This window comes from Hemicordylus capensis, chromosome 4 (genome assembly GCF_027244095.1).
Source record: "Hemicordylus capensis ecotype Gifberg chromosome 4, rHemCap1.1.pri, whole genome shotgun sequence".
Classification (NCBI taxonomy): Eukaryota; Metazoa; Chordata; class Lepidosauria; order Squamata; family Cordylidae; genus Hemicordylus; species Hemicordylus capensis.
Genome location: NC_069660.1, coordinates 314,431,057 through 314,449,935, shown reverse-complemented (window position 1 = coordinate 314,449,935; position 18,879 = coordinate 314,431,057). Strand labels below are relative to the sequence as shown.

The 18,879-nt window shown below is 46.2% G+C and overlaps 1 protein-coding gene across 2 annotated transcripts in view; it reads left to right on the top strand.

The window, feature by feature from the left end:
- Nucleotides 1–18,879, top strand: part of PTP4A3 (protein tyrosine phosphatase 4A3) — a 146,707-nt gene that overhangs the window by 29,427 nt on the left and 98,401 nt on the right. For both annotated transcript variants that reach the window (XM_053246393.1, XM_053246392.1), the window contains exon 2: nucleotides 8,793–8,915. The gene's annotated coding sequence lies outside the window, so the exon portion shown is untranslated. The remainder of the gene's footprint in view (nucleotides 1–8,792; nucleotides 8,916–18,879) is intronic.

The window sequence follows — 18,879 nt, the reverse complement described above, 5'->3', positions numbered from 1 at the left end:
TTGGAGACCTCCGTACAGAGGTACGCTACTCGGGGATAATTTGTACAAATGATCTAGCTCCTTTTAACTTTTCTTTTTCAGAGATGTATTTTTTGGTTTGCAAAGTAAATAAAGCACAGCTTTTTGGCTCTCCATAAATCTTTGCAGTCCAAAAGTTCAGAAGAGGGTAAGTCTTTGAATACACTGGTTTGTTCGCCAACAGCGCTTCTGGGTTTCTTCCCTTTTCTGAGAGACCTGACCCCTTGAATTTGGAGGAAAAAAGCATGGCAAGTGACAGCAATATTTTTGGGTTCCTGTGTGAAAGCTCCCAAGATGCCGAGCTGCCAAGTCTTGAAGACGTTCCCAAGAACTTAAGTAGCCATCACTTGAGTTCACTTTGTTCTTTGCTGCTTCTATCATGAAAACAGCTTTTAAAAACAACTTGCCAGCCCTTTGGAGGGTGAATTGATTTAAATCGCCAAAAGCAAATCTCGTTTTAAATTGGCGTATGCATACTCTTTTACACTCTGTAATAATAACTAAAATACATGGCTGGCAATCAAGCAGAGTCTTTATATAACCTAGGAGTGTAATCCAAAATGTATGGTCACACAGTGCAGTTATTTCTGTTACGGGTCAAAGTGCAATTATGAAATTAATGGATTTCTATTTGTGTCTCCATCAATATGAATGCAAGGACGCTAGGTAAGATCGCTCAATGGCTAAATGCCCACAGTGTTCCAAAAAATGCAGGAGTTGGTCATACTGGCCAAAACAGTGGCCTGAATCCAGCCCAAATTAGTCGTGACTGAGTCCCATTGATGGTCATAGTATAAGTTAGCTGCACTGAGTTTTAATGAAGAGCAGGACGTAAACCCATTAAACAAATCATAACAAATTTAAGCAAACGGAAGTCCTCTTACTTTCAACAGGAATTGCAACTCATTCATTCTAAGAGCAAGTCCTACTGTGTTCAGTGGGGCATACCCTCGGGGTTTGGGCCATTGTTTTCTTCATGGACTGGATTGTGCCTTCATTTTCAAGTTAAGTAAACAACTCCAGTTGTCTTCTATGGGAGACTAAAGTACAGGCCTAATTATCTCCCTTTTAGAGCCATTGAGACTTAATTCCTTGTGCTCCTTAATTTCCATGCTGTTGACAGTTGTGAATATGCATAACTTGCCACAATAACATAACATATAAGTAATTGCAGGGTTTCTGAATCTTGGTTTCGGTGGTTGTTGGACTCCAGCTTTCAACAACATCTGGGCCAACGCCTTTGGCCATTGTGGCAGGGGATGTTGGGAACTGTATTTGGGACCCAAGATTGGGAGCCCCTGACCTATTATGTCATCACTATAATCCTTTCCAGACTCAGATACTGGCCCCTGTGGCTCTTTCTTTAAGATGAAAAATTGGATTTTAGTTCACTATATATCAATCTAGCCATCTCCATGGTTAAGGAGGGAGCTTACTCAAAATGGTCTGAACTGGAAAACCAGAACTGGATCCATGATTTGATATGGATTTGTAAGCTGTCAAATAAGATACCGGGTAGATAGCAGCTCTAAGCTATAGGTAGGTTGGTTGAAAGATTGAAAACTCAACCCATGATTCAGTGGGATGTTGAGCCAATGTGCATGTATGTATGTATGTATGTATGTATTTATACATTTATACTTCCGCTCTTCCTCTGAGGATCTCAGAGCGGTGTACATGGTTATTTTTACCTTCACAACAACCCTGTGAGCCTAGGTTAGGCTGAGAGATATGTGACTGGCCCAGAGTCACCCAGTGAGTTTCATGGTTGAATGAGGATTGAAACTCAGGTCTTCCTGGTCCTAGTCCAACACTCTAACCACTACACTATGCTATGTTAGAAGGGTTCCATGACCTTGCTCACCATGGTATGGGTTGGAGCAGCTTCCAGCATCCAACCTCAAGGGTACCTTCCTCCAAAACTTGGAATTGAGGGGGAAGGTGGAGGAGGGCGGGATGATCCCACTTCTTCCCCGCATCCAGAGCACATTTGCCCAGCACTCCAATTACCCAGCAGGAGCAGAGCACTGTTCCCTCTAAGGCGTGCTCATGTCTGTGTGCTCACAAGTTTTTTGATGTCCACTCAGTTAATTTTAGATCCCACTCAGGTTGAATCAGGAAGGCCCCATTCTGAATGCACATGTGCGCACACACTGCCTTGATACTCCTGCCCAGAACAAAACTCATTCTGCACACAGATGGGGGGGGAAAACAACCAGAGAGAACACTGGAGCAGAGCCAACAAAGCTGTGGTCTCCTCTCCCTGAGCTGGATAGGAAGGGTGGAGAACCTCAGCTTGGCTTTGTGCTTGCCCAGCTTTCTAAAGAGCTCCAGCCATCTTTCTGCAAAATTCAGGGAGGGGGAATCTTCTCAGCTTAGCTCTGGAATTGATACCAGTTCTTTCTTTCTTGTCAAACTTCAAACTACGAGCTCTGGAACGAGAACAGTGCCATCCTAGATATGTCTAACTGAGCAAAGAGAAACCTTTCAAAGTGGTGATTCTCTTATATTTATCAGGTGGAGAGTGACTAGTCCTCTCCAACCCCAGCACAGCGTCCCTCCAGTGGCTGTTGCTGGTAACTGCCTTGTGTTTCTTTTTAGATTGTGAACCCTTTGGGGACAGTGGGCCGTCTTATTTATGTATTGTTTGTTTTTCTATGTAAACCGCTTTGAAAATTTTGTTGAAGAGTGGTATATAAATTTGTCGTCGTCGTAGTATTTGGAAATAACTCTTAATCCAGGCCCTGACAAATTTTCTTTGGACCTAGGCTAGGAGCCAGCCCAAAAGTATAGGAGCCAGACAGTGCTGGACACTTGACAAAATTACTGTCCTTAATGATAGATGGAAGAGAAGTGTGCCACAAAGAGTTTCACTGAGGAATGAGGCAGGGCCTGTATTAAGGCCTAGGCCTCTAAGAGGTGCCGCCATCTTTGGCCTCTCCTCAGCATGGGCCAGAGTGCGGAGATAGGAAAGAGGCAGCCGCCATTAAAAGGCACGAACAGGCCCGGACAAAGCCCAAGCCCATCACGCAGACCTCCCATAGACAAAGTGAGTGCATTTTACATCAGGTTGATTGCAGTAACTCACAGGCTCTGCAGATGCAAGGTGGTCAGGGGGATCCAGACCACCTAATCCATTTCTCCCCACTGCGGGCCAGACTGGCACCACACTGGTACCTGCATTAGCCCTGCCCACCCTACAGCCACTCGGCGGAAGGGCGATGCTACACTGTTAACCATGACGCTACAGATAGGAGGGTGAGCTTCCAGAGGAAGAGTCCTCGCAGCTGGCAAACCCTATTTTACAGTTATTATCACAGGATTCATATGAGCTTGTCTTGGCTAAGGCTAAGAGAGTCATTAATGCTGTTTCTGTCCCTACAGAGACTAAGGGGGTTACGGCTCAATCCTCCTACCTAGTCACCAGCAACCTGTGATTACTTTCCCCTCCCTTTTTCGCAGCACCATGTTCGCAGAGTGGAACAAAGCAGGTTGGCTCCTTCCCCCTGCCGCCCAAATTCTATGTCCTGGCCAGCGAGGTCATGGTGGAACTTTCCATCCCTATGACAGATGCGCCAATTGCAGCCCTGGTCTCTGGTGCGATTATGAACAAGGATGGGGATGAGCAGCTTAGAATCCCAGAGGATAGGAAGAATGATGTCCTCCTTCATATGGCCCACGAGGCAGTGGTTGTTGCTATCCTGTGGGTCAAGGACCTGCTGTCAAAGGTTGAAACTGTCCAAACCACCTTGTGTGAGGGTCTGAACAAATTGGCGAAGGCAGCCGCCTTCATGGCAGACTCTAGCTTGGACTCAATTCATGCAGCCTCCAGAGACCAGGGTGATGGCAGCAAATGTTGCTATCTGTAGGGCCTTATGGCCCAAGAACTGGCAGGTAGATGCTAGGTCCAAATTTAATTTGGGTTCTTCACTATTCAAAGGAGGTAAGCTGTTCAGGAAATTGCTTGAAACTTACATTAGGTGGGCATGGAGAAAGCAGATAGATCCCCTTACAGTTTCTGTCCCACAGGTACTGGCCTTTCTCCAGGCCTGCCTGACAAGCACCCTTAGACGTCAAGCATTGGCACCTCAGTGCTTAAGCTCAAAGGGCCCAATGGCTCCTTTCTGCACTCACACACATCCTGCTTTTTGAGTGGGCCATCAATATCTTTCCACCTCCTGCCATCTGTTTCCCTCCTGGAACTTTAACAAGGTCCTCAACGCATTAACCCGGTCTCCTTTTGAACTGCTTGCCTCAGTGCCCCTCTAGTATCTTTCCTAGAAGGTCCTTTTTCCAGTTGCCATCACGTCTGCCCACAGGGTTTTGGAATTTGGAGTACTTTCGATCCACAGATAACTTTCAGTCCATTTTCACTCAAGGCACAAATGACCCGGCACAAACTATCATACTTTGGACGCATTATGCGAAGACCCAGCTCCCTTGAGAAATCCATGATGCTGGGGAAAGTTGAAGGGAAGAGAAGGGACAACCAGCAGCAAGGTGGATGGACTCAATTCTGATAACAATGAATACACCACTGAGAGACCTTAAAAGCCAAGTTGAAGACAGATCATCCTGGAGATAATCTATCTAAGAGTCGGCACTGACTTGACGGCACTTAATCAGTCGGGCCATGAGGAGCTCTGTGTGTTCCAGCAGGAGGCGGCAGTTCTGAAGACCGACCCTACTTTCTTTCTGAAGGTCAACTCTGCCTTTCATCGTGCTCAGGAGATTGTTCTTCCCTCCTTTTTGTTTGGGCCCTAAGCATCTGAAAGAATGTCTTTGGCATGACCTTGATGTGTGCAGGGCTCTGCCTGTAGATGTTCGCAGAACGAAAGAGCTACAAAAGTTGGGTGCGCTCTTTGTTTCCTTTCAGTCTATATCCTTTAAATCTCATGTAAGCATCAAAACATCTAATTTAAAATAACCATGGATTTTATTGCCTTGTCCTTGGGGGGGAAAGAACTCGGTAAATATGTTTCTACAGGAAAGCAGACATTCAAAGGCCTCATTCTTACATATGATTTTTAAAATTTTTATATTGATTAGTTGCAATCTCGTCCGCAGTCACCTGTATAACAAAAACCAAGAGTAACTTTATATTAAAATACAGAAAAAGAATCGATAATATAATCTAATAATCTTTGAACCCATTCAGATGCATAGAAATTGCACGTGGTATAGTCCTCCCAAGGTTTGCAAGTTTTGTACCCCAGGACAATGTGCACCATGGGAGGCATTAGCCTAACCTTTCACCTGACTTGATGGTGCTTGTTTTTGTTTGTTTTTGACACGTGGATGCATTCAAATATGTGCTCCTGAAGTGCTGCATTCCTGTCAGGATTGTACCACGTGTTGTTCTGTACATTTGAATTGACTCATTATCACAGGTCAATGAAGTCTTAATTTGCACTTCATAAGTCCATCAATCCCCACAACAGGAATGTGAGGTTAAAACAAGTTGATCTAGTAAGAACTAATCAACCTACTTTCCTTTCACTGTCTCAATAACTGGACTAAATGTGGTTCAAATCGATGTCCACAAGTTAGATCTCTTGCACCTCAAATGTTAATGCACCCGCCATCTTGGATCAGGATGGATGACATCATTACCAACTACACCATTGAGGCGTCCCTGTGTGTCACTCACTACAACTGTACTGAATTTGGTGCAAATCGGTTAGACAGTCTTCAAGTTAGTGCACTTGTGCCTCAAAAGTTCACATGTCCACCATCTTGGATTGGGGTGGATGACATCATCACAAACTACACCATTGGGGGATCCCCATGTGTCCCTACAGCTGTAGCAAATTTGGTTCAAATCGGTTAAGCAGTTCACAAGTTAGCCCACTTGCACCTCAAAAGTTTACACGTCCGCCATCTTGGATCAGGGTGCATGACATCATCACAAACTATGTGTCCCTACAACTGTACCCGATTTGGTTCATATTGGTCCAGGCATTGCGAAGTGAATGGGGAGGGGGCACACAGACAGGGTGATCTCTGAGCCTACTAGAAAGTAGGCTAAAAATATGTCACCTGACAACGAGCCCCAAATGTTCCATGTTGCTTTTAGTGTGGACCTCTAAATCAGTAGGAAAGCAGGTGGAGTGGCTGCTAAGGAATGCCCGGTATGTTTTTCTTGGAGTTGTAGAATAGCTTGGCCTAGATTCTTGATGAACCTGGCACTTGCTCTGATGAAGGTGTTGCGACCAGGGATTGTGGTTTGTGGCTCCTGATTTGATTGACCTCGCTTCTTCCAGCTTGAGTGTGTGTGCTGCTGCAGGATGTTTTTCAAGTGTTGCCTCATCTGGCACTTTGGGATGCTTGTAGGATATTTGAGCGGAGATGATGGGCTCCCACTATGGCAGTTTGCTGGGAATGATTTCACATGGCCTTTTAAAACTCTGGTACAAAAAGTGCCTGAGTTTAAATTTTGCCAGGCACATGCCCAGCCTTGTCAACGTTGAATCGGGCACCCTGTGTTTTAAAATCTTCATACCCTGTAGTGAAGCCATGATTCTTTCCCGATTGTTGTTGATGCCGCATAGTTTAATCAGTTGCATTAAATGCACTTACAATTGGTACTGATATAATTACTTTCCTTTTGGCCATTGTACCCTTTTGTGCAGGACGTTTTCGGTTGCGAAACACTTTTGGGAGCTAATGGGACCCAGTTTTGCTCCCCTTGAAAACTGGCAATTTTAATTTGGAATTGGAATGTGTGAATGTATTACTTAACCATGGGGGGTTCTCAAATCTGAGTCCCCAGATGTAATTGAACTACAGCTCCCATCATCCCTTGCCACAGTGGAAGGCCAAGAATGGTGGGAGTTGTCCTCCAATAATATCTGGGGAAGGACCCACATCTGACGACTCTTGGCGTAACATTGTAAAAAAAACCACCTTTGGACCCATGATACATCATTTTCTTATGGGGTACCTAGAATGTGGAACTCCCTGCCTCATGAGGCCTGCCTGGCCACTTCATTGTTGGACACTTTTGTTTCACCAGGCATTTAACCTAGGGTGATGGTCCTCTCTCTCCCTCACATCCATAGATGCATCTCCTGTTGCTTTCCTAATTGCCACATTTTGCTAATGTTTTAACTTTATCTTTAATTTCATCATTCATTGTTTAAAGTTGCTTATGTGTTGTTCTTTTGTATTCTAAGGGACTATCATCAGCTCTGGGGGTCTTTATGAGGACCAAAAGGTGGGGTGTAGATACTTTGATAAGTAACAAGCATTCAGACATAACTATTTGGCATTCCATGTATGAGCCCAGAGGTGCCTTGAGTGCCTGTCCTTCCCTGCCTCCTCCCTTCATGGGACTTCTATTCTTCTTTGTGATAAAGCATGGCTTGGTCCTTCTTGCAGGTTGGGAAACTATACCTTGCTCAACTAAGGTTCAGAAACCCCGAACTGTGGGGCACAAAAAGAGAAGGGAGTGGGAAAGTAAAACTCCATAGATTTTGTTTACATAATGCCGAACCGAACTGGTGTCCTGTCTGGGCCTTTGGTAGATGGACTCAGACGTTATTTCTCAAATGCTATACTGAGTCAGACTATAGGTCCATCTAGCTCAGTATTGTCTACCCAGATGGGCAGCGGCTTCTCCAAGGTTGCAGGCAGGAGTCTCTCTTAGCCCTATCTTGGAGGTGCCACCAGGGAGGGAACTTGGAACCTTCTGCATGCAAGCAGGCAAGTGCTCTTCCCAGAGCAGCCCCACCCCCTAAGGAGAATATCTTACAGTGTGCACACATGTAACCTCTTACACTTGAGTGCAGTGTCTAAAATGGGGCCGGAAGTCCTGCCCCAGCCTGATCACTCACCCACGCAGCCAGCTGCTCATGGACAGAGAGGCGTTTGAAGAGGCAAATGATGCATCCACGATGGTGTGCGTTTCCATGACTGAGGGGCATGATTGTGCCTCCTGATTTGCCTCTTCAAACCAATGCCGCTCTATCCATGAGTGGTTGGCTGCAGGGGTGATTGACAAGACTGAGGCAGGACTTCTGGGCCCATTTTAAGAGAAGGTCTTCTTTGCCATGAGCCCCACCACCTGTTAAGATCATCTGGAGAAGTTCATCTGCATTTGCCACCAACTCGTCTGGTGGCTACTTGGGAACTGACCTTCTCCATTGCTGTCCCTGGACTTTGGAATGTGCTCCCTATTGATATAAGAGCCTCCCCATCTCTGGCAACTTTTAAAAAGGCACTGAAGACACATTTATTCACCCAGGCTTTTAATTAGATTTATAGTTTTAATATTTTTAATGTTGGGTTTTCAATGTTTTCAATGTTTTCAATGACTTTAATTGTTAATTCATTTAATGTTTTAAATGATTGTAATTGTAAACAGCTCTGACACGCAAATTTTGTGCGGTATAGAAATATTTTAAATAAATAAATACTGTACTTGACTCGAGTACAGAATATGAGAAATAACATCTGGATTGGTGTGTCAGTTTCGTTCTTTATTTTCAAAAGGCAGTGTGCTTTTAGAGGCGCCTTTTGGGATCAGGAACTCTTGCACATCTTGGTCCCAATCCTAAATTTCACTGAATGATTTTACAAAATAAGGGCTAGTACAAATTCTTGTTTCACGAATGTTTGTTCTGCATACATCAGTGTTATACATGAATGCTGTCAACAACATAAGCCAAATTCAGTAGGGGATGTGTGGTTTTATTCTGCTAGGTTTTCGAAATAAAAAGGTCCAGTCTGGTTGGCACAGAATTTCAGTGTGCCTGTTGTTCATCTCTTCACAGGTGTGGACCTTGGATAGTGACTTAGGAAAGTGCTGCGGATGGAAGCAGTTGAATGGAGATGAAATTACTGAGTCCACCTTTTGACGTTATTGGGGGCTTTCCTGGATGTGTGTGCTGATTTTGGTAAGTAACTATCTTGTGCCTGTTTCCCACTGCAGGGCGGGTTGACGGTGGGGCGGGGGGAACGGGCCGTGGGACTCTGTCCAAATCAATATAGAGAATATAACTTTTTATGTAAGTTACTATGTATGTGTACTTGGAGAAAGTATCTTCATTTTGAAGAGTTTGTTCCGATTTCATTCTCCTTGGCCCTTGACTGCCCTGAGTTCAGTATGTCTTGTGAATCTAGAGTAGGGGTGTGCACAAACAGTTTGCCCTGAACTGGTTCACCTCGAACCAGGGCTGGTTCGGAGGTCCGATCACAGACCAAACCGGGGCCAGTTTGGTCTGTGATAGAACCGGGCCCGGTTCGGGACAGTAAGGAGTGGCAAGAGCGGGGTGGGGGGTGGGAGCTGTTTACCCCAACCGGTGCCACTCCTCGCCGCCGCTTACCCTTCTGGCATGGCCCCAAGTGAGCTTCCACCCTACTTTACCAAGCCACTGGCTCAGCTTTTGAAGCATAATAGCATAATAGAATATTTTGCAATATTGGACTTTTCTGTAATAGCTGTCCAGTTGACAATACTGGATCGAGCAGCTGACTGACCACCCTGAAATACATCCCAAGTTGAAAGGTACCCTATTGTTTTGAGAATATTGCTGTTAGGTAGAGCAGGGTAACCCAAAAATGCCCGGAGTTGTTTAACGTTAGAAAGCCATATGAGTCAACATGTGCTGAGTGTTCCCTCCTAGCATTACAAAGATCAGAGGAAACTGTCCTTGCCGCTCACTTCCTGGGTGTCCGAGTCGGCATCCAGCAATGAATGGAAGTATTAAAACTTAAAAAGAGGCTGGTTGGGGGTGGGAGCCGGCTTAAGGGAAGTCGGAATGCCATGTGCCATCTTCGGAGTACATAAATACAATGAGAATGGCAGAAGCATCAGGCAGGGAAGGGACCACCCTGGTCTTGGCTGGTGTGATTTGAATTTCAAAGCAAGCAATTAAACCACATGAGAAATGCAGTTTCAATAGTAAAGGATTGGGGAGTGGGGGAGACTGAGCATTAAGTTGGAACCGTTTTTGAGACTAGCAGGGATGGCAAAATGAGTCCCTGATGAGAACTTTAAATCTTAAATACTTCCACATGACTTCTGTTGCTGGCAGACGATGGAAGGTCCTTTCCTCTGGAGGACTTTAAGGAAGGCTTGTATGTTCATGGCAGTGATGCAGGGTGGGTTGCACTTATCTCTCCCTCCTCAGTCTCTTCTCATCCCTCTTTTCATTTACTCCCCCCCCCTTTTAAAAAGTGGCTTCTTTAATACTTTCAGCATTGAGATTTCAGTGATCTTTCCCATGCTTTTCCAATGAGGAGCAGTCACTATTTGAATCACCTGCTTGTGTGTAAGTCTGTGCGTGTGCTCTAAATTAGACATTTTACATTTTTATTTGCACTTATATCCTCCTTTCCCTCCAGGAAGCCCAGAGCAGTGCTCGGAGTTACGTTTATCCTCACAACCGCCCTGTGAGGTAGATTAGACTGTGAGATGAGTGACTGGCTCAGTCACCCAGTGAGTTTCATAGCTGAACCGGGATTTGAGCTCGGGTCTCCCGGTTCTAGTCCAACACTCTAACCATTAGACCCCCTTCATCAACTTCAAGGACATTGGTTGGCACTATGAATTTGTCCGTTTTTAAACAGCAGTTGAATGAGTAGTTGGTTTGGGGCCACAGTGTGGGAGGAGAGGATTCTGTCTTTTGCCTCTTCGGTGGTCCCAGCCCGAATTGCTCCCCAGCCTTCACAGTTGCTGTTTAACTACACACACACCACCACCACAACCACCACCACACATGTTTAAGATCCTGACTAGGTTGGCCTCCGTTTTTTTCCAAAGAAGAAATATGGACAACTTCTTCTGTCTTGTAAGGCAGCACAGAGGAAGCTGCCTTTTACAGAGCCAACTAGCACAGGTCCATCTAGCACAGTATTGTCTACATTGACTGGCAGCAGCCAATTTCAGTGGCCAAATTGGAAGCATGTTTAGGTAGGCCAATTCCATGCTAGGGATCATTAGGAAGGGGACTGAAAATAAGACGGCTAATATTATAATGTCCTTATACAGAACTATGGTGTGGCCACACCTGGAGTACTGCGTACAATTCTGGTCACCACATCTAAAAAAGGACATTGTAGAACTGGAGAAGGTACAGAAGAGGGCAACCAAGATGATCAGGGGCCTAGAGCACCTTTCTTATGAGGCAAGGCTATAACACCTGGGGCCATTTAGTTTAGAAAAAAGACGACTGCGGGGAGACATGATCGAGGTCTATAAAATCATGCATGGAGTGGAGAAAGTGGATAGAGAGAAATCTTCTCCTTCTCACCTAACACTAGAACCAGGGGTCATCTCATGAAATTGCCAGGAAACTTAAGACCAACAAACAGAAGTACTTCTTCACACAACACATAATCCACTTGTGGAATTCTCTGCCACGAGATGTGGTGACAGCCAACAACCTGGATGGCTTTAATGGGGGTTTGGATAACTTCATGGAGGAGAGGTCTATCAACGGCTACTAGTTGGAGGGCTAAAGGCCATCTCCAGCCTCCAAGGCAGGATGCCTCTGAGTACCAGTTGCAGGGGAGTAACAGCAGGAGAGAGGGCCTGCCCCTTTCAGCTCCTGCCTGTAGGCTTGCAGCGGCATCTGGCGGGCCACTGTGAGAAACAGGATGCTGGACTAGATGGGCCTGATCCAGCAGGGCTGTTCTTATGTAATTGGTACCATAAGGGCTGGAAACTTGCTTCTTAAAGCTGAGATTCTCAGGAAACTTAATGTTTCCTCTCGTGCTCCCATGGAATGGAGCCCACGAAACCTGTTGTATAAAATAAAATTTAAAAATTATGACTACAGAAACATGAGCTCCTTCCTCCTCTGTGGAGTGGGGCATTCCAGTTCCTAAAGCTATGATGAGGTGAGTCAGGACACCTAAGGATTGATAGGCAGATAATGGAGAAGAGAGAGCTCCTTTCCTGATCTCTCCCCGTTCTCGTGTTTTTAAATGTTGATCCTCCCCAAAGGTGAGGGATATGCTAGGAGAGCCTGCTTCCATTTTATTGGTGTTGGGGCTGGGCTCAGCATACCCCAGTCTACTTAATTGACTGGATTGGCTACCTTCCTCATGGATATCCAAATGAAATGTGGGCACAAAAAATATTCATGTTTCTCCTTCCATTCCCCTTGCAACCTGCACCCCCTTGGACATAAAACTTGAAAAGATGAAGACACTTAACTCCAGCAAAGCTTGAAGATCTGCCTCCTCAACCTGCTTTGGACTCATTCACACAATCGGAGGAGTCCCTTGCCAGGGTAGGGGAGCTGTGCACTCCCAGTCGGCAGTCATGTGAATGCAAAGATTGAAAGGGGAGGAGGGTAAAGTGTGTGGGAGCCAGCAGCTGGGTAGGATGGGGGCAGACAACCCACATTTCTGTCCCCAGGATGGAAAGTTGTCCCACTCAACTCTTGCCTCCCACTCACCTCCCCCTCCCTTGATCTTTGCATTCACATGACCGCCAACTGGGAGCATGCACAGTCCTCCTAACCTGACTGGGCGCTGCCCCAACACTGTTTAGGATCATGTGAACAAGCCCTTATTAAGCATTTCCGAGCTTTCCATAGGAACATGGGAAGCTGCCTTCTACCATTGGTCAGAAGCTCAGTATTGTCTACACTGCAGCTTCTCCAAGGTTTCAGGCAGGAATCTCTCCCAGCCCTATCTTGGAGGTGCCAAGGAGGGAATTCGGAACATGCAAACAGGCAGGGGAATATTTTCCAGTGCTCACACATGTAGTCTCCCATCCAAATGCAAACCAGGGCAGACCCTGCTTAGCAACAATGACAATTCATGTTTGCTGCCACCCTAAGTGGTGCAGCGGGGAACTGCTTGACTCACAAGCAGAAGGTTGCCAGTTCGAGTTCCCGCTGGTACTATATCGGGCAGCAGTGATATAGGAAGATGCTGAAAGGCATCATCTCATACTGCACGGGAGGAGGCAATGGTAAACCCCTCCTGTATTCTACCAAAGACAACCACAGGGTTCTGTGGGCACCAGGAGTCGAAATTGACTCGACGGCACACTTTACTTTTACTTTACTGCAAGACCAGTGTGCATGCCTTGTTGCCACTCATTGCACAATTATATACTGCTTAGGACAAGATGATGGTCACGATCTTCCAACTTTCTCAACTGTGACCAAGTGGAAATCACCCCATCTCAATCTGCAAACACACAGCATGTGTTCACTGCCTCGGTATGTCGTGATGACCACTAGCTTTTAGATGGCTTTGGGAGGGGGTCACAAAATACCTCGAAGACGGACCTACCAACTCTTAACTGTGAGAGAGAGCTAAAGCAGAGCCTCCATGTCCAGAGGCAGTGTATCTCTGTAAACGTTGCTGGAAGGAAAATGGTGAAGGCTGTTCTGTGGGTTTCCTGGACGCTTCTGGTGACTGTTGGAAAGAGGGTACTGTAATGGATAGATTTCTGGTTTGACACAGCCGCGTAGTCATGTTCTCTGCCCAAGGTGCAGGAGGACATGGCTACGGACAATTGCAGTGACTCCTGTGATCTTGTCGGAATAGGAAGTTGCAATATGTTTGTGTTGCATTTACACAACTCTCTCTCCGTCTGGAGCATAATTGGCCATTTCCTCATTTTGATGTGGTCCTCTTAAAATAAATAAATCAAAAGCTGACTGGTAGCAACTGTAATTTAGTACGCCATATATTCCTGGCTCTCTCTCTCTCTCTCTCTCTCTTTGCCATGCAAGGTTATCATGGAAGTGAGTTCAGCAGCATAGCAGCACTTGGGATCAGCCTTCTCCGCATTCCTCTGGACAGTGTGGCTGAATGGATCCCTGCCTGCAGAACAGGTGGACTTGGCATCAAAGGGGTGAATGGCTCCGACTTTAAAAAAAAAAAAAAAGGTCGAACAGGTTGTCGCTCAGCTGGGAATCTGCCCAAGCAAATGCTGCACCTGGTGCCAGCCAGGGAGGCCCAGTTGTGGTGGTGGCCTGTGCTGAGTCTGCAGGAGGCACTTTCCCCACACAGTTCCCTCTGCATTCAGTGGCAAACAAATGACACCTGCCACCCCCTCGATAAGGATCTTGTTCTACTTGGGTCCTCCCCTGTTGCTCTCACCCTCCGGGTTCCGTTCCTCTCCCACAGACACTGGAGAGCAGCCCTCCAAGGTGGAAGTTCTGGTTTCCCACCCGGGACGCACGCCTTCTCGCTCTCCCTCTGGGGAAATCGTTCCACCCTTGGAGCACACCTTCCAGGCAACCCCAGCTCTCTTGGTAAGCTGTTAGACGGGGCGGGGGGGGGGAGTTTGAAAGGCGATATGGAGAGCTTGAGAGGAGGAGCAGTCGTATAATTGCCGGCGTAATTGTGGCGCAAGAGGAACCGATGCAGTGATTCGTAGCTGAGCCGACAGAGAAGTTGCTTTTATTAGTTTTAAGTTTTGCAAATTGAACTGAAAGCGAGCAAGAAAATACCCGGCGGAGCTGGGCTTCTTAAGTCTTCCTGCCAGAACGTTTAGTGAAGTGGAAGTGAATTAAGAAAGCAGTGCCTCTGAGCCCTTCTGTGGGGAGTTGAAAGCCTTACAGACCGAGTTGTCCAACCTGGGACCCACAGCACAGTATTCACGTTTCTTCTCCCCCTGCACCCCTGCTTCTCCACCAGCCTGATACTGAGAGATCAAAAGTTTACAGTGGAAATAAAGAGATGTGTGGCATCTCCATATCTCTTTCCAGCAGTCACAGCTAATGTAGATATTTTTTCAGGGTCTTTCTCGCCATGATTCAGCCATGGCAGTGTGGATGATAGTAACTGTGTGAAACCTTGATGAAAACGAGGGTCATCTTTCCTTTTTGCTTAGGACTTAGCAAGTGTGTATGCTTTCTGTCCTGTAAAATATTTGCATTTCTCCAAGGATTCGTCTTTTCGTGCAAAAAATACCCTTAAAAATGTAAGCAGATGTGTGCAGATCAGCTGGTGCTTTGAACATTCCACTGGGGGTGGGGTGCTTAGCAGCTTTTTTTCGTTTTTCCTTTCCAGAAGAGTTTTGTGTTTTGGAATTGGTTGTTATAAAGGGGGCAATGATTTGGTATGTGTGGGGTTCTCTGTGGGATTTACTTTGTCCAACTTCCTAATACTTTTTGTGCATGTTGAGAAGGGGAGGTGGTGTGGGGGTGAAGCTCACACACAGGTAGAAGTTGTTAGTTTTGTGTCTTGGTTGTTAATCTGCAATTATCTGGGGCTTGTAGCCAGAGCACATTTCAACATCTGTGCAGAATCTGTTGCTTATTCAAATTCCTGACAACTGAATCTTTTAGAAACAAAACTCTGCTTGCTGTCATTTAGAACTGTGCTACATGCAAGCAGTATTTACTTCAAAGTATCTGAAACCCATCAGGAGCTGGTGGGAGCTGGAGCTATCTATCTGTATGTTCGTGCACACTCCGTCTCAACTTTTTTCCTAGACAATGAATGGCCAACCTGAATCACTCCAGCTGTTCTTGGACTAAAACTCCCAGCATCCCCAGCTGGCTAGGGTTGATGGGAGTTGTAATCAGACAATAGCTGGAGAGCCTCAGGTTGGCCATCCATGGTCTAGATGCAGTGCTCACAAGAGGGAGGTTTGGGAAAGAGAGTTGGTCTTGTAGCAAGCATGAATTGTCTCCTTTGCTAAGCAAGATCCGTCTTCCTTAGCAAAAAAACCAACAACTCCTCTTTGCATTTGGATGGGTGACTACAAGTGAACACTGTAAGATAATCCTCTTAAGAGTTGGGGCTGTTGCTCAGTGGAAGAGCATCTTTATGCTTGCACGCAGAAGGTCCGAGGTTCACTCCCTGACATCTCCAGTTAGGGTTAGGAAAGACTCAGGCTTGGAGAACCATTGCCACTCAGTGTACACTAGGACAAATGGTCCAACTCAGTATCACTAGTCAGGAAGCTTCCACTTAATCATGATTTTCTACGGAAAGTGCCTTCTTGTTGTCATTTCTCAAGGTGATAGAGGTATAAAGTAGAGACCTTGAAGACCTTCACAAAAGTAGAATTTAGTTATTACTGTTAATTTTGATGATTCAAAACAGTATGTATGACCAGTCTGACTGTAGGAGCAGCAGTGATAATTGCTTGTGCGTGTGCCGCATGCTTAACAAAAACAGGAAACAGGAACGCTGCTTTGGCTTCCAGAGCACATTGTGCACCCATCAAGGGAACCAGAGCACTAAACCATATGCCTGCCACAGTTACACTCCTGAGCATAGAAAAAGCAGCTGTGCCCACTGGCAGCTTTGGCTCTCTGGCTGAGGATGGGAAATATAGGGACCTGGCAAGAAAAGAAGCTCTCGATACGTTTTGGAAAGCTTATACAGCCCAACGTGTGTTGTATTCAGGTTGTCCATCTGCCCAGGAGAGCCCTGCTGTGATGGAAGTGCCCTGAGATAAGGGAACCGATCCAGCAATTCCTCTTGGAAGCAGTTTGCATTGGGTGGAGGCTGCAAAAAACCAAGATCAAGAGCAGCAGCTGGTGCTCTGGATGTGTGTGCTCACTGCCTTGTAGAAAGCAGTGCCCTGTAGTCACCAATGCCTTGGAACCTAACTATGGATTGGCTCTCACATGCTCCACAGGCTTATCACCTGGAGCTGCAGTGTGTGTGAATGGGTCATCACAGACAGAGGAACATAGGAAGCTGCCATATACTGAGTCAGACCATTGGTCTATCAAGCTCAGTATTGTCTTCACAAGATGGCAGCGGCTTCTCAAGGGTGCAGGCAGGAATCTCTCTCAGCCCTATCTTGAAGATGCCAGAGGGAACATGGAACCTAGATGCTCTTCCCAGAGCGGCTCCATCCCCTAAGGGGAATATCTTACAGTGCTCACACTTCTAGTCTCCCATTCATATGCAACCAGGGCAGACCCTGCTTAGCTAAGGGGGCAAGTCATGCTTGCTACCACAAGACCAGCTCTTCTCTCCTAATGACCAGATGCCTCAGATAGTTTTCACTAGAGATATGGGTTCCTAGAAATTAATAATGGCAGAACATCCTGATATTCCCACCCCCAATATTCTCAATCAATTGTGATCAGATTTGGTTTGTTTGTGATTTTTTGTTTGTGTGTGCATACAAAATAACGTGATATTTCTGTATGTACCACTAAAAAAAGCCCTTATGTTAGTTTTATGTGCTGTGTAAATTTCAAAAGGTTTTTAAGCGCCACAAGTATTTGAACGGAAATAGCGGATCAGGGCAAAAATCAATAAAGCACATTAATGTGATTTAAAGGTTATATTCAAACCAATGCAGAGCTTTATGTGGAAATTATTTTAATTAAATAGTTCTAAAAACATAGAGAACTCCAAATGTCGTGATGCAGCTGGGCCCGGAGTGTCTGATGGCACTGGAGGTGTAAAATCTGGGGTTGGATCACTAATAATCCACACTGGAAATCAGTTCGAAGGGCAAACAGAACCGAAGTCTTGCGGCGAAGGTTGAAACCAGGCCGCAATCCAACAGGGCTAGGCGAAGATGTAGTCAAGACGGGCCAGGGCTCAGTAACTGACAGTTCAGTGCAAGTGATAACACACACATCAGCGTAATCAGCTGAGCTGGGGTTCACATTCCAGGAGTTCAGATTAAGGTATACACATCATACATGGTAGAAAGGGCTCTTAGAGAGCCCTTCTCCAACCTTCTCCCCTCATGCAACTGCATGAGGTTAAACATAATGGCGTTGCTTATGTCAAGCTGTGAACCTCTATGCATTTCTGCTTTACTATACATCATGCTCGAGGCTACTTAAAGGGGCCGTGTTCTGTTTCTCAGATGCAGGCTCCTAGGGAGAGGAGGAGATTCCTCGGCCATGACTGGGTTCATGGAGTTGGAGGATATGGGCAGACGGGTGTTCTCCGGGAATGGTATGGGTGGAGTTCCCCCAGAGTCCGCTAAACCTTCAGGCACCTTGCCCTCATCACTCAGTCCTCAGTCTGCTGGCAGTCCTGGCGGGTTCCCGAGCGGATCCACAGGGCAGGGCTGTGTGGCTACTTTCTGCAACGCTGGAGTCTCTCGTGGAGCCTGGTCATCGGCCCTGCCATCGCTCCACACCCGTGGCGGTTGGTTCCGGTTCGTGACATCAAACCGCGTTTTATCCCATACCTAACAGCGTTTTCTGCGAGCACTGGCAATCTTCCCGGTTCAACAAAGCAATTACACTTCTCTCCGTATGTTTGCTGGGAGTGAAACCAAAACTAAATCACAATTTTAGTTTTGCATGGAATAGGAAGTGTAGCCTTGGCTGTACAAGTTGAATCAAAACCGTTCAAGTGAATCCACACAGCTTGATTTTTGGCTTGGGTCTATTGGTAGGCATATCTAGTATTCATTAAACATAGGACGCTGCCTTTGGTCCATCTAGCTCAGTGTTATCTGTATTGTCTGGCGTGCTCTCCCAAGATTTTAGTCAGGAGTCTCTCCCAGCCTTATCTGGAGATGCTGCCTGGGATTGAACCTGGGACCTTCTGCATGTAACTGCTCTCTGAGAACAGCCCCACCCCTAAGGCAAGGCTGCACAACATGGGCCCTCCAGCTGTTTTTGGACTACAGCTCCCATTGTCCCCAGCCATAGTGGCCAGTAGTTTGGAATTATGGGAGTTGTAGTCCAGCATCTGCAGGAGGATCCAAATTTTTGCAGCCCTGCAGCCAGGTGTATACCTTGCAGTAGACTGTGCTCACATGCAATCTCCCATCCAGATGCAAACCAGGGTGGACCTGATTAGCAAAGGGGGCAATATATGCTCGCTAGCTCAAGACCAGCTCTCCTCCCATTAGTTCATATACCTGGCCAGAAGTTATTGCCTGCGCATTCAATGGACATATGTGGGATGCGGAGTGGTATTGTGATGGTGTGGTCTGCTCTCTTGCAT